This window comes from Budorcas taxicolor, chromosome 1 (genome assembly GCF_023091745.1).
Source record: "Budorcas taxicolor isolate Tak-1 chromosome 1, Takin1.1, whole genome shotgun sequence".
In the NCBI taxonomy this organism is placed as follows: Eukaryota; Metazoa; Chordata; class Mammalia; order Artiodactyla; family Bovidae; genus Budorcas; species Budorcas taxicolor.
The window spans coordinates 163,695,287-163,706,644 of NC_068910.1; positions in this window are offsets into that span (position 1 = coordinate 163,695,287).

Sequence of the window (11,358 nt, forward strand, 5' to 3'; positions counted from 1 at the left end):
TTAGATGCTGATGGACTCAGGCATGGCATATAAGGAAACCACAGGAGAGAAAGAGTTAGGGATATGTTGAAGTCATTTCCAACCACACAGAAATTAGAATAAAAACAGAAATGATGATCACTTATCCGGGTTGGCGGGTAGAAGGCTCAGAGAGAATAGGAAGCACACAAGAGATACACATCATAGGCTGGTTATCTACTCTATTAGGACTCTTCAGAGAAACAGAACCAATAGGGTGTGTGTGTGTGTGTTTATTTGTTTATAACATATTTATGTACTTATTATTAAGGAATTGGATCACACAATTATAGAGGCTGGCAAGTCCCAAATCTGCAGGGTAAACTGGCAGGCTGGAGACCCAGGGAATAGCCAATGTTGCAGCTCCAGTCAGACGCCCACCCACTGGCAGAATTTTGGGAGGTGAGGGGGTGGGTGGGTACAGTAGGGGTGAGAGAAGGGAGTATAGAAAGTGGTCTTTTGTTATATTCAAGCCTTCAGCTGATTGGATGAGGCCACCCACAGTATAGCCAGCAATCTGCTTAACTCAAAATACATTAATTTAAATATTAATTTCATCCAAAAACAAAAACAAAAACAAAAACGCTTCACAGAAACATCTAAAATATGTTTGGCCAAATAAAATATCTAGGCACCATGATCCAGTTAAGTTGACACTGGGTACATGATCTCATCAAGTTGACACATAAAATTAACCATCACACCTGATATATGCCCAATTAGACCACATCTACCTCCTTCTCTCTCCTTTCCACTCTGCCCAGTCAAGACTCAGGGGGAAAGAATATCTGCTCCCAGGTGGATTTGAGGCCCAAATGCAAAAAAAAAAAAAAAAAAAAAAAAATCCTGAGAGTTTGTAGACTGAACAGCCAATATGAGGATCCTCAAATCCCTAAACCTATCTACTGCTAGAATTACATTTAAAAAATAGGATAGGGTAGAGCTTTCCTGGTGGCTCAGTGGTGAAGAATCTACCTGCCAATGCAGGGGCCATAGGTTCGATCCCTGGTCTGGGAGGATCCCACATGCTGTGGGGCAACTGCACCCGTATGCCACAACAGCTGAGCCTGCATTGCAACTAGTGAAGCCCAAGTGCCTAGAGCCTGTACTCTGTGACAAGAGAAGCCACCACGATGCGAAGCCCACACACCGCAACTGGAGAGTGGCCCCTGCAGCAGTGAAGACCCGGTGCAGCCAAAACTAAATAAATGAATAAAACAGGATGGTGTAGAAGCTACACAAGTGACTTGAAAAATCTGAGCATAGAGTCTTGCATGTTGTGGCTGCTAAGTAAATGTTAGTTGCCCTAAAAATATTATAAAATATCAGATTTTTATCTAGTGAAACACACACTGTTACAACTTTTAAATCAAAGCTAGATTACAAGTGTGGTCTTTTGTGTAGGTTACAGAACTGTGGAGAGTTAAGAGTGGGAGGAGCCAGGCCAAAGATGTGCATAAACCCTCACCTAAAATTTAGAGTATTAGAACAACAATGCACGATAAAATTCATTTGCTTTTCATAAATTTATTTCCTCTCACCAGTGAGCCATTTTCTATGTTTATCCATGATAATTTACTGAGAGAAAAGACACACAGCTTTTAAAAAATGTGTTTTAGACAGATAATGGTCTTAAAAGCAGGGGAAATATATTCAGTCATTGAACAGGTGTGTGCTTGCAAAAGGGAAATAAATGAACCTTTTAAAACACAATTTTTCACCAAAATGAGTTTTACTTCTAAAAAATGATGGCAATATACCCTGCAGAAACTTAATATAAATTCATTTGAAAGGCATCCTAGATCTTTTTACCTAGTGATCAATTGCTTTGTCTTTATTTTTAGTTTAGAAATCCAAAGAGAGAAGCCATAATTCTTTTGAATAATACAGACCAATATTCAGCTATTTGCTTGAATTTTATAGCTCTGTGTGAGATAAATGTACATTCATTTTGGTTCCTTATTTTAATCCTTAATTTACACAACAAAGCTTTGCTGTTATTAGCTTTCTGTGTTATACAATAGGCAGAGAGAATAGCATTAACTCTCTCTGACCAGATTGGCAATAGGTTGAGAATCTGTAAGAGCTGGATCTATACAACTTAATCAAGGTATTGTTTTCTTTGTTTATAAGTTTTACTTAGGTAAAATTCTATTCAATGTTTAATACAAAATCTATCAGCATATTTGTATGTATATATGTAAACACATGGGGCCTCCCAGGTGGCTCAGTGGCAAAGCACCCGCCTGCAATGCAGGAGACACAGGAGATGTGGGTTCGATCCCTGAATTGGGGAGTTCCCCTGGAGGAGGAAATGGCAACCCACTCTAATAGTCTCACCTGGAGAATTCCAGGGACAGAGGAGTCTCGCAGGCTACAGTCCATGGGATCTCAAAAAGTCTAACACACCTGAGTGACAGCACACACATGCACACACACACAAATGCAAACACATACTCTAATATTTAGAGTAGAGTAAGATTTATTAAAATGGCATTTTGGCCATGGGACTCAGGAATGCTAGAATCCTACCTCCCACAATTTTCAGGAAGGTGATAAGTGAAAAAAGCAATAACTAGTTAAACAAAAGGACATCTTATTATAAATTAAGTCTCTGCCCCAAAGACCATTGGCAGTCTACTAAATTACACACACTGTGATTTAGTAGAATTTACTAAATCCAGCTAGATATGCGAGGGGGTGCCATCCTGCTGAGCCCAGATTTAACATTAGGAAATGACCATTCTTATAGAACAAAAGCAAACAAAAGAACATTGGCTCTATTTGCCCAGCAATGACCACACCTGGACCACCAGACTGGCATACTAGCTGCCTCAAAACCTCCACCCATAAAAATTGCAATGGAGTCAGTAATCAGTGTCAAGGCAGTTCAGCCCTCTTTCCTTGGGCTGGAGGAAAAGGGAGGACAGAAGTGCTGCCTTGAGGTCTGATTTGGTTAGGGGAAGGAGTGAGAAAATGGGCAGAAAAGAAGCTGGAGCAATGCCAAGGCTCTCCTTTGTCCCACAAGAGCCCTTGTCTCAGTGAGATTTTTGGTGTTCATAAAATATTTTGTCAGCCTTATAATGTATTTCTTTAGATATAACTTTTTTTCAACCCTAGAGATTTAACCTCAAGGAGAATATACTCAGATTTTACCTTCATCCACTTAATACTCATTAAGAACAAAATTTTGTTTTGGAGGGGTATAAAGCAGAATTTATACCTTCTTTGGTCTTCCCTGGTAGCTCAGACAGTAAAGCGTCTGCCTGCAGAGCAGGAGACCTGGGTTCGATCCCTGGGTTGGGAAGATCCCCTGGAGAAGGAAATGGCAACCCATTCTAGTACTCTTGCCTGGAAAATTCCACGAACTGAGGAGCCTGGTAGGCTACAGTTCCTGGGATAGTAAAGAGTCGGACACGACTGAGAGACTTCATTTCAGTTTCAAAGGAGAATTAAGATGAATCCAGCTCTTGAAGCAACTTGCATTTTAGACATTATCAAAATAGCTAGAGTATACAATATGAAACTGAAAAGTACTTTAAAATATTTATAGCTCAAGGACACAGAATTTAGAGAAATATTTTTTAAAAAAATTAGCAATAGTATATTTCACTATGATAATTATAATGTAATATGTTTGGGAGGTGGCTCAGATGATAAAGAAGCCTCCTGCAATGTGGGAGACCTGGGTTTGATTCCACAGGTTGGGAAGATCCCACTCCAGTATTCCTGCCTGGAGAATCCCCATGGACAGAGGAGCCTGCCTGGCTACAGTCCATACGGTCGCAAAGGATTGGACCCAACAGAGCGAAGAAGCACAGCACAGCACAGCACAGCACAACCTTTTAGAAATTCTGAACAGAACTGATAGAATACATCTTTTAAAGAGAAAAAAGCAGCTAAGCAAATATATACCTGCACAATTCAAATATTGATGCATCTGCTCCAAAGCTCTAAAACCAATTAGAAATTTTGTTTCATGACTGCAACTCGCCTTTAAAAAGATGAGCATCTGTAAACATAGTTTGCTAGTATAATGACAAGCAATTAGTTATAATTGTGCTATTCTGGAAAGAAATAATAATTGGAAGCAGATGACTTCTAAAGGAATTGAAGAGTGAACTTGCTAACTTAATTTTTTTAAAGTTGACACAGGGTATTCATTTGAGGAATTTTCCTCTTTAGATGTATAGCACTTGAAGAAGGTAAAATTCTTTTCTAACTTTGGAGATTTCTAGTTAGCTTTTCTGCCCTTCCTTCATCATCCTCACTCCATTAATTGGTTTAATCATTTACATTTTCCTTGTAATATAAGAGAAAATATCAGGGTACTTTTAAGAACCTGGAAGCTGAAGAAAATTCCCTACAAGATTACATTAATTACATTTATTTGAAAGATTTGAACAGTTAGTTGGAAATTACAAAAGGCAGATATCAGTTCAATACAGGATGAACATCCCAGAGATTCAGATGGATCCAAAATAGTTTTCTTCAATGTTTCTAATCCTTCAGTTTGTTCAAATGTAAGCTGGAAAGCCTTTTACTGGATAATATAGAGTTGCTCCAAGCGTTCACTGGATGCTGTTGAGAAGCTGGACTAGTTGATATGTAAAACTTCTTTGTACATGAATGAGCTTCTCTCCCTGAAATTATTTTCTAATGAAGGAGTTATTTGCATTGTGCTGTCTCCCAGAAAGTTGTAGTTGTGAATAGTATCTACACAATTAATTCCTGCCACTATTTTGAACTAAAGCCATTAAGATAATCATGAACCTACACACGTGTTTCATTCAGGGGAAGAATGAAACTGGGACACAAACACAGACGTGAAATAGTAAACGATTTTAGGAGATCCTTTTATGCCAATCACCCTGTGTATTGAAGAAGAACTGAATATTAGAACTGTTAGAAGGATGAATGTACCTAAAATTTTTATAATAGGAACTTTATATGGTTTTGTTGAGTTAAATAGAATATGGCCAGAAAATCTTTGGTGCCTATGTACAAAATTCCTATAAAAATAGCTCTGTTGTTGATTTTTTTTTTTAATCCCTGCATATTTCCTAACAAAGTATGCCTGCTAGTATGTTTAGGCTATGAGAGTAAGTGGTTCAGATCTCTGGGGATTATAGAATATACAAGGAAGTATTTTACACAGGTCAAGTGAATAGATTTATTTGAAATAATAGCAATACCACCATTGGACATATAATATCATTGCTGATAGCTATTAGAACTGCTGGCGCCACAATGAATAGAGAGCCTCAATTCGGGATTTAGCTTTTATTTAGTCCATTGCCTTTGGTCCAATTGGTTCCCTTTGGTGTAGGTAAGCATCACCAACTTGAGTCAATGTGCTCTGGCCACACTGACCATAGGACCTATACCCCTTAAGATCAGAAAATCAGATTGCTATTCAATACAAGCTTCCTCTTAGAAAAAGTGTAACACATATTTTGAGACCCTAATTACATTGCATTTAGCCATTATTCTTCATAGCTATCTACCACCCAGCACCTCTTATGAAACCCATGATTTTCCTTGCAATTAGACTGTTTTTGCTTGCAGATAATAACTTAATTCAAAGTAATTTAAATAACATTACAATTTACTGGCTGTCATAACTCCCCAGCTTTTCATGTCTTCATAATTAGAGAGTCATTTCCTAGGCAGGTTGATAAGAAGTCTAAGGGGTCCCCAAGGAGAAAGGGGTCTATAATTCTCAAGGAGGAAGAAAGGACAAACCTTTTTTTTCCCTCTACATTCCCTAAGATTATATAACAATACTGTATCCTGCCTGAGGACAGTCTCTGGATTAAACCTTCTGGCTATTTCTGTTATCTTAAAATATAAATTATGGGAGTGGGTCTGGTGAGGTCTTTACAACCTCCAGACATCTTTGGATTCATTGGAGAGTACATAACTCCACTGCTAACACTAGCAAGCGGGTACTCTTTCTACCCCTTTATGATGTCTATGTCAGAAGCTTTATCTCCTTTATACTTAAATAAAACTTTATTACACAAAAGCTCTGAGCGATCAAGCCTTGTCTCTGGGCCCAGATTGAATTCTTCTCCTCTGGAGGCCAAGGATCCCGGCGTCTTTGCGTGATTCAGCAACAACCTTTCAATAACTTACATCTATTTCCAGCACGATTGCCCTAATTAAATCTTTTTTAATACATTTCACCAAAAGTATTTTAATTGTATCCTACCTGGTAGTTATACCACCCCATTTATGGTTTCTGATGGTAGGCATTTATCTCTTATTCAACATTTTACATGCCAATTCTTCTATTTTGGTTGGCAATACCAAATATCAAATACTTTATTGCATTGAATAAGTAAAGTTTCTGTCCATAAATTTGAGAAGGTGATGGAATTCCAGTTGAGCTATTTCAAATCCTAAAAGAGGATACTGTTAAAGGGCTGCACTCAATATACCAGCAAAGTTGGAAAACTCAGCAATGGTCACAGGACTAGAAAAGGTCATTTTTAATTCCAATCCCAAAGAAAGGCAATGACAAAGAATGTTCAAATTATCGCATAGTTGGACTCACCTCACATGCTAGCAAAGTAATTCTCAAAATTCTCCAAACCAGGCTTCAACAGTATGTGAACTGTGAACTTCCAGATGTTCAAGCTGGTTTTAGAAAAGGCAGAGGGGCCAGAGATCAAATTGCCAACATCCGCTGGATCACCAAAAAAGCAAAAAAGTTCCAGAAAAACGTCTACTTCTTTATTGATTATGTGAAATCCTTTGACTGTGTCAATCACAACAAATTGTGAAAAATTCTGAAGGAGATGGGAATACCTGACCACCTGACCTGCCTCCTGAGGAATCTGTATGCAGGTCAAGAAGCAACAGTTAGTACTGGACATGGAACAACAGACTGGTTCCAAATTGGGAAAGGAGTACATCAAGGCTGTATATTGTCACCCTCCTTATTTAAATTATATGTAGAGTACATCATGCAAAATGATGGGCTTAATGAAGCCCAAGCTGGAATCAAGATTGCCAGGAAAAATATCAATAACCTCAGATATGCAGATGACACCACCCTTATGGCAGAAAGTGAAGGTGACCTAAAGAACCGTTTGATGAAAGTGAAAGAGGAGAGTGAAAAGTCGGCTTAAAACTCAACATTCAGAAAATTAAGATCATGGTATCTGGTCCCATCAATTCATAACAAATAGATGGGGAAACAATGGAAACAGTGACAGACTTTATTTTTTTGGTTTCTAAAAATATTGCAGATGGTGACTGCAACCATGAAATTAAAAGATGCTTGCTCCTTGGAAGAAAAGTTATGACCAACCTAGACAGCATATTAAAAAGCAGAGACATTACTTTACCAACAGAAGTCCTTCTAGTGAAAGCTTTGGTTTTTCCAGTAGTCATGTATGGATGTGAGAGTTGGACTGTAAAGAAAGCTGAGCACTGAAGAATTGGTGCTTTTGAACTGTGGTGTTGGAGAACACTCTTGAGAGTCCCTTGGACTGCAAGCAGATACAACCAGTCCATCCTAAAGTAGACCAGTCCTGGGTGTTCATTGGAAGGACTGAGGCTGAAGCTGAAACTCCAATATTTGGGCCACCTGATGGGAAGAACAGACTCATTGGAAAAGACCCTGATGCTTGGAAAGATTGAAGACAGGAGGAGAAGGGAACGACAGAGGATGAGATGATTGGATGACATCATTGAGTTAATGGACATGAGTTTGAGCAAGCTCTGGGAGTTGGTGATGGACAAGGAAGCCTGGAGTGCTGAAGTCCATGGGGTCGCAAATAGTCAGACACAACTGAGGGGCTGAACTGAACTGAAATTTGAGGAGGTCTGTTAGTTGGGAAAGGCTAGGTTATGGTGTATCATCAAATGGAATCTTATAGGTTGATGACATGTGTCCACCCTCTCTTGCTGCACATCCTTTGTAGGTTGACCGTAGCTCTGCCTCATCATATTCACCTAAGGACCTAGACTGATGGAGTAGCCATTATCTGGCAATTTGCCTGCTAATGTAAGTGCAAGAAAAGAAAGTGTGACAAAGCACAAACTCATCTTCAAAGTTTCTGCCTATAAGTGACTTGCATCAGACTCATTTACATTTCACTGGCCAAATCAATTTGCTTGACACATTTGACTTCAAAGGGGGAAGTATACACCTCTTCTGGGGAGGCAGTGAATACTGATAAAGAGTAAAACAATCAACCATGTGAGGGACTTCCCTGGTGGTCCACTGGTTAAGACTTCACCTTTCAATGCAGGGAGTGCAAGTTTAATCGCTGTTCAGGGAGTTAAGATCCCACAAGCCTAACAGCCAAAATCAAAACATAAAACAGAAACACGTTATCAAAAAAAAAAAAAAAATCTTAAAAAACCCCAACCATATGACCTTAAAATTTAGAGCAGAGGTCAGTAAATGATAACCTATCATATACTTTCTTAAACAAAAGTTTTATTGGGACACGGTCACACCCATTAATTTACATGTGGTCTATGGCTGCTTTTGCACTAAAAATGGCAGAGTTAAGTGGTTAATACAGAGACCATATGGCCAATAAAACCTACAGTATTTACTCTCTGGGCCTTTACTGAAAATATTTTCCCACACTGAGTTGGAGAGGCAGAAGGTTACATGTGTAAACACCTAAAATGAAATGTGTCCCCCTTTCTTATTTACTTCATGAGTAAAGTCCCTGTTTTTTTGAAAGCAGGCAAAATCTAATTCTTTTTAAATCACATTGAAGCAGTAATGAGAAAATATACCATAAGACCAATATTTTTTTAAGTACTTTTAACAGAGAAAACAGATCTGATTGAAATGATGAGGGAAGATTTTTGGAGGAAATACTATTCAAAATGAGTGTTGAAAGGAGAAAGGTGTTCTCAGGGGTGCTTTCAAGGGAAAAGTATTGCAGAAACTGAAAAACTTGAACAAGAAATTTTAGGATACGTTCAAGGAATAGTGAATTCTTGATGATGATTAAATACTAGGATTTGTGATGCTAGAATTTGGGAAGATGAAGCTGTTCCTAGAAATACAAAAGTGCCATCTTGAATTTTAAAATTAGAACCAAATTATTAGAAGAGTCAGCAAAAGTGCTGAAAGGTGTTCAGGGTTTGAATCTTGGGTTTGCCATGTGGTAGTGACCTACTTTTATCTTAAGCAAATTACTTACCCCTCTGAGCGTCAGATACTCCTGCCTATAAATAGTAGCCACAACCTCACAGTTTTTTGAGGACTTAAAGATGAATGTACAGTATCTGTCCTATGTCTGATGCATAATAGACATTCAAAAGTTACAGCTATTTTTATTAATATTTTACTCTTTTTTAAACCACTGTCAATATACTTCTCTGACTTTTCTAGCCAGGCGCATTCCTAACTTAGATACCATTTCTAGGTTTGTATCCCTTTTCATGCTGTATCTGACTGGAAGAACCTGCTACTACCTGGGAAGGTCTACTATTCAACATCCATCTCAGACAGCTTCCTGTAATTTAAAATGAAATCTCTTCCTTTCACTTACTCGTATAATAGCTGTTCATAACACAGTTCTTTGAATTTAAGGTCCTCTTTGTGTGCAGTCTTCAATCATTCATAAGATCCTTGAGGGGAGGGCCTGTGTCTTGGTCTTGTTAGAATCTTTGTTATATAATTTTACAAGCAGAATTTACTTGGCAAAATGGTTTAGAAAGCATGTTATTTATTTCATGCTAGGATCTCTAGATAATCAATAAACCATCTTAGGAAAACCTTAATTCTGCAACTCCATTGATCTTTATAAATGAAAACAATATAGTCATAAGTTGTTCTGGGTGTTGAACTTTCTGTAAATTTTGAAACCAATTAAAGTGAATTGTGTTCTTTCTTATTAGCATGTAGGGAAGGCAGTCTTAAAATTATATTTGTGAAATTCTCTGATCAAAAAGAAGCTTTGCCATTATTGTTTATTTTCTAAGTACTTCATGAATAGCATATGGCTTAAGACCTCCCTAAATTTCTGCTGTGTGAAAATCACTAATAAATGACAGAATATTTAAAATGAAGAATCCAATGCATGTGGTTTAAAACTGTACAAGCTACTTCTAATTGTCCCTTTTCCTTTTGATAGGTTCAGATATTTAAAGCAGTACATTCTAAGTAAGGAGCTTATAGTCTTAGGGGTGGACCAGATGAGTCCCTGGAGCATGGGAAAACCTTAGAGCCCTTATTTATGTTAAATTTTTATCACCATCATTTAAAAATCTTTAATTGTATGTTTTAAAATAGATGTTATACATTCATTTTAGTATTTTATGTATACAATTTCTAAAAATATTAAATAATAAATTATAAAATAAAATTATTAAAAATTATTTAAAATTCATGTGCTCAAAATTTATTTACTGATAAGGCATAGAATTTTAAAAACTGGAGAAAACTGAATAATAGGAAAGCAGTAGATATATATGTGTATATATATACATAAGAAGTCATAATATTTAGTCATACATTTCATGTTTATTCATTTTTAAAAACAATGGTGATGGCTTTCTTTCTATACAGATTTCATTAGGATACAATACATAGTTTTGAAAAAATATTGGTTTCTGGTGGTGAAGTATCTTCTGGTAGCTTCAGGATCCCATCCAGCATTTTTAAGTTTGGCAAACAGGAGAACACTCTAAAGCAAAGGTTAAAGAAAAAAAAGTAACTGTACAAGAATTGTATTTCACTAACTCTATAATGAGTGGACTTCGCCTATTGTTGAAAGAAAGATGAGTGGCTATAACTTTATTCTGTTTTCCTTATCTTTGCAATGACATTAAGGTAAAATACAATTTGTGTTGATTGAGCTGATGACCCTGTCATTGCTTGCCTCTCTGGAAGTTACTAGATCGTTCAGCAGATTCTAAGTATTGAGCAGGGAGTGAAACTGCATACACTGTTTTCATAAGAAAACATCATTCCGGTTTTTACAATGTCCTATAAAGAAAAAAAAAGTCAAGCAGTGGATTTAGCTAACTAACCATGAGAGAAAGAATGAGATCATGAGATATGTACACATTACAAAATTGGAAGCTGTTTTTTAAAATAAAGCAAGTCCAAGTTGTCTAGTGATAGTTAAGGAAGAATTCTGCATGAGCGTTGTAAGGGGGGGTGGGAAATAATTTTTGCTGGGTTATTTTCTCTTAACAGAGAAGCTCACATTTCAAATTTAGACAGTCACTTCCAGCTTCAGGAGGTGGTCTTTCATGTCAACTCAGTTAAACAGTAGCCATATGCCTAGCAGCTTTATAAAGCAGCATTTTCTTTCAAGTGGACAGCTTTCCTGATTGGGGAGTTCTGGTGGCTCG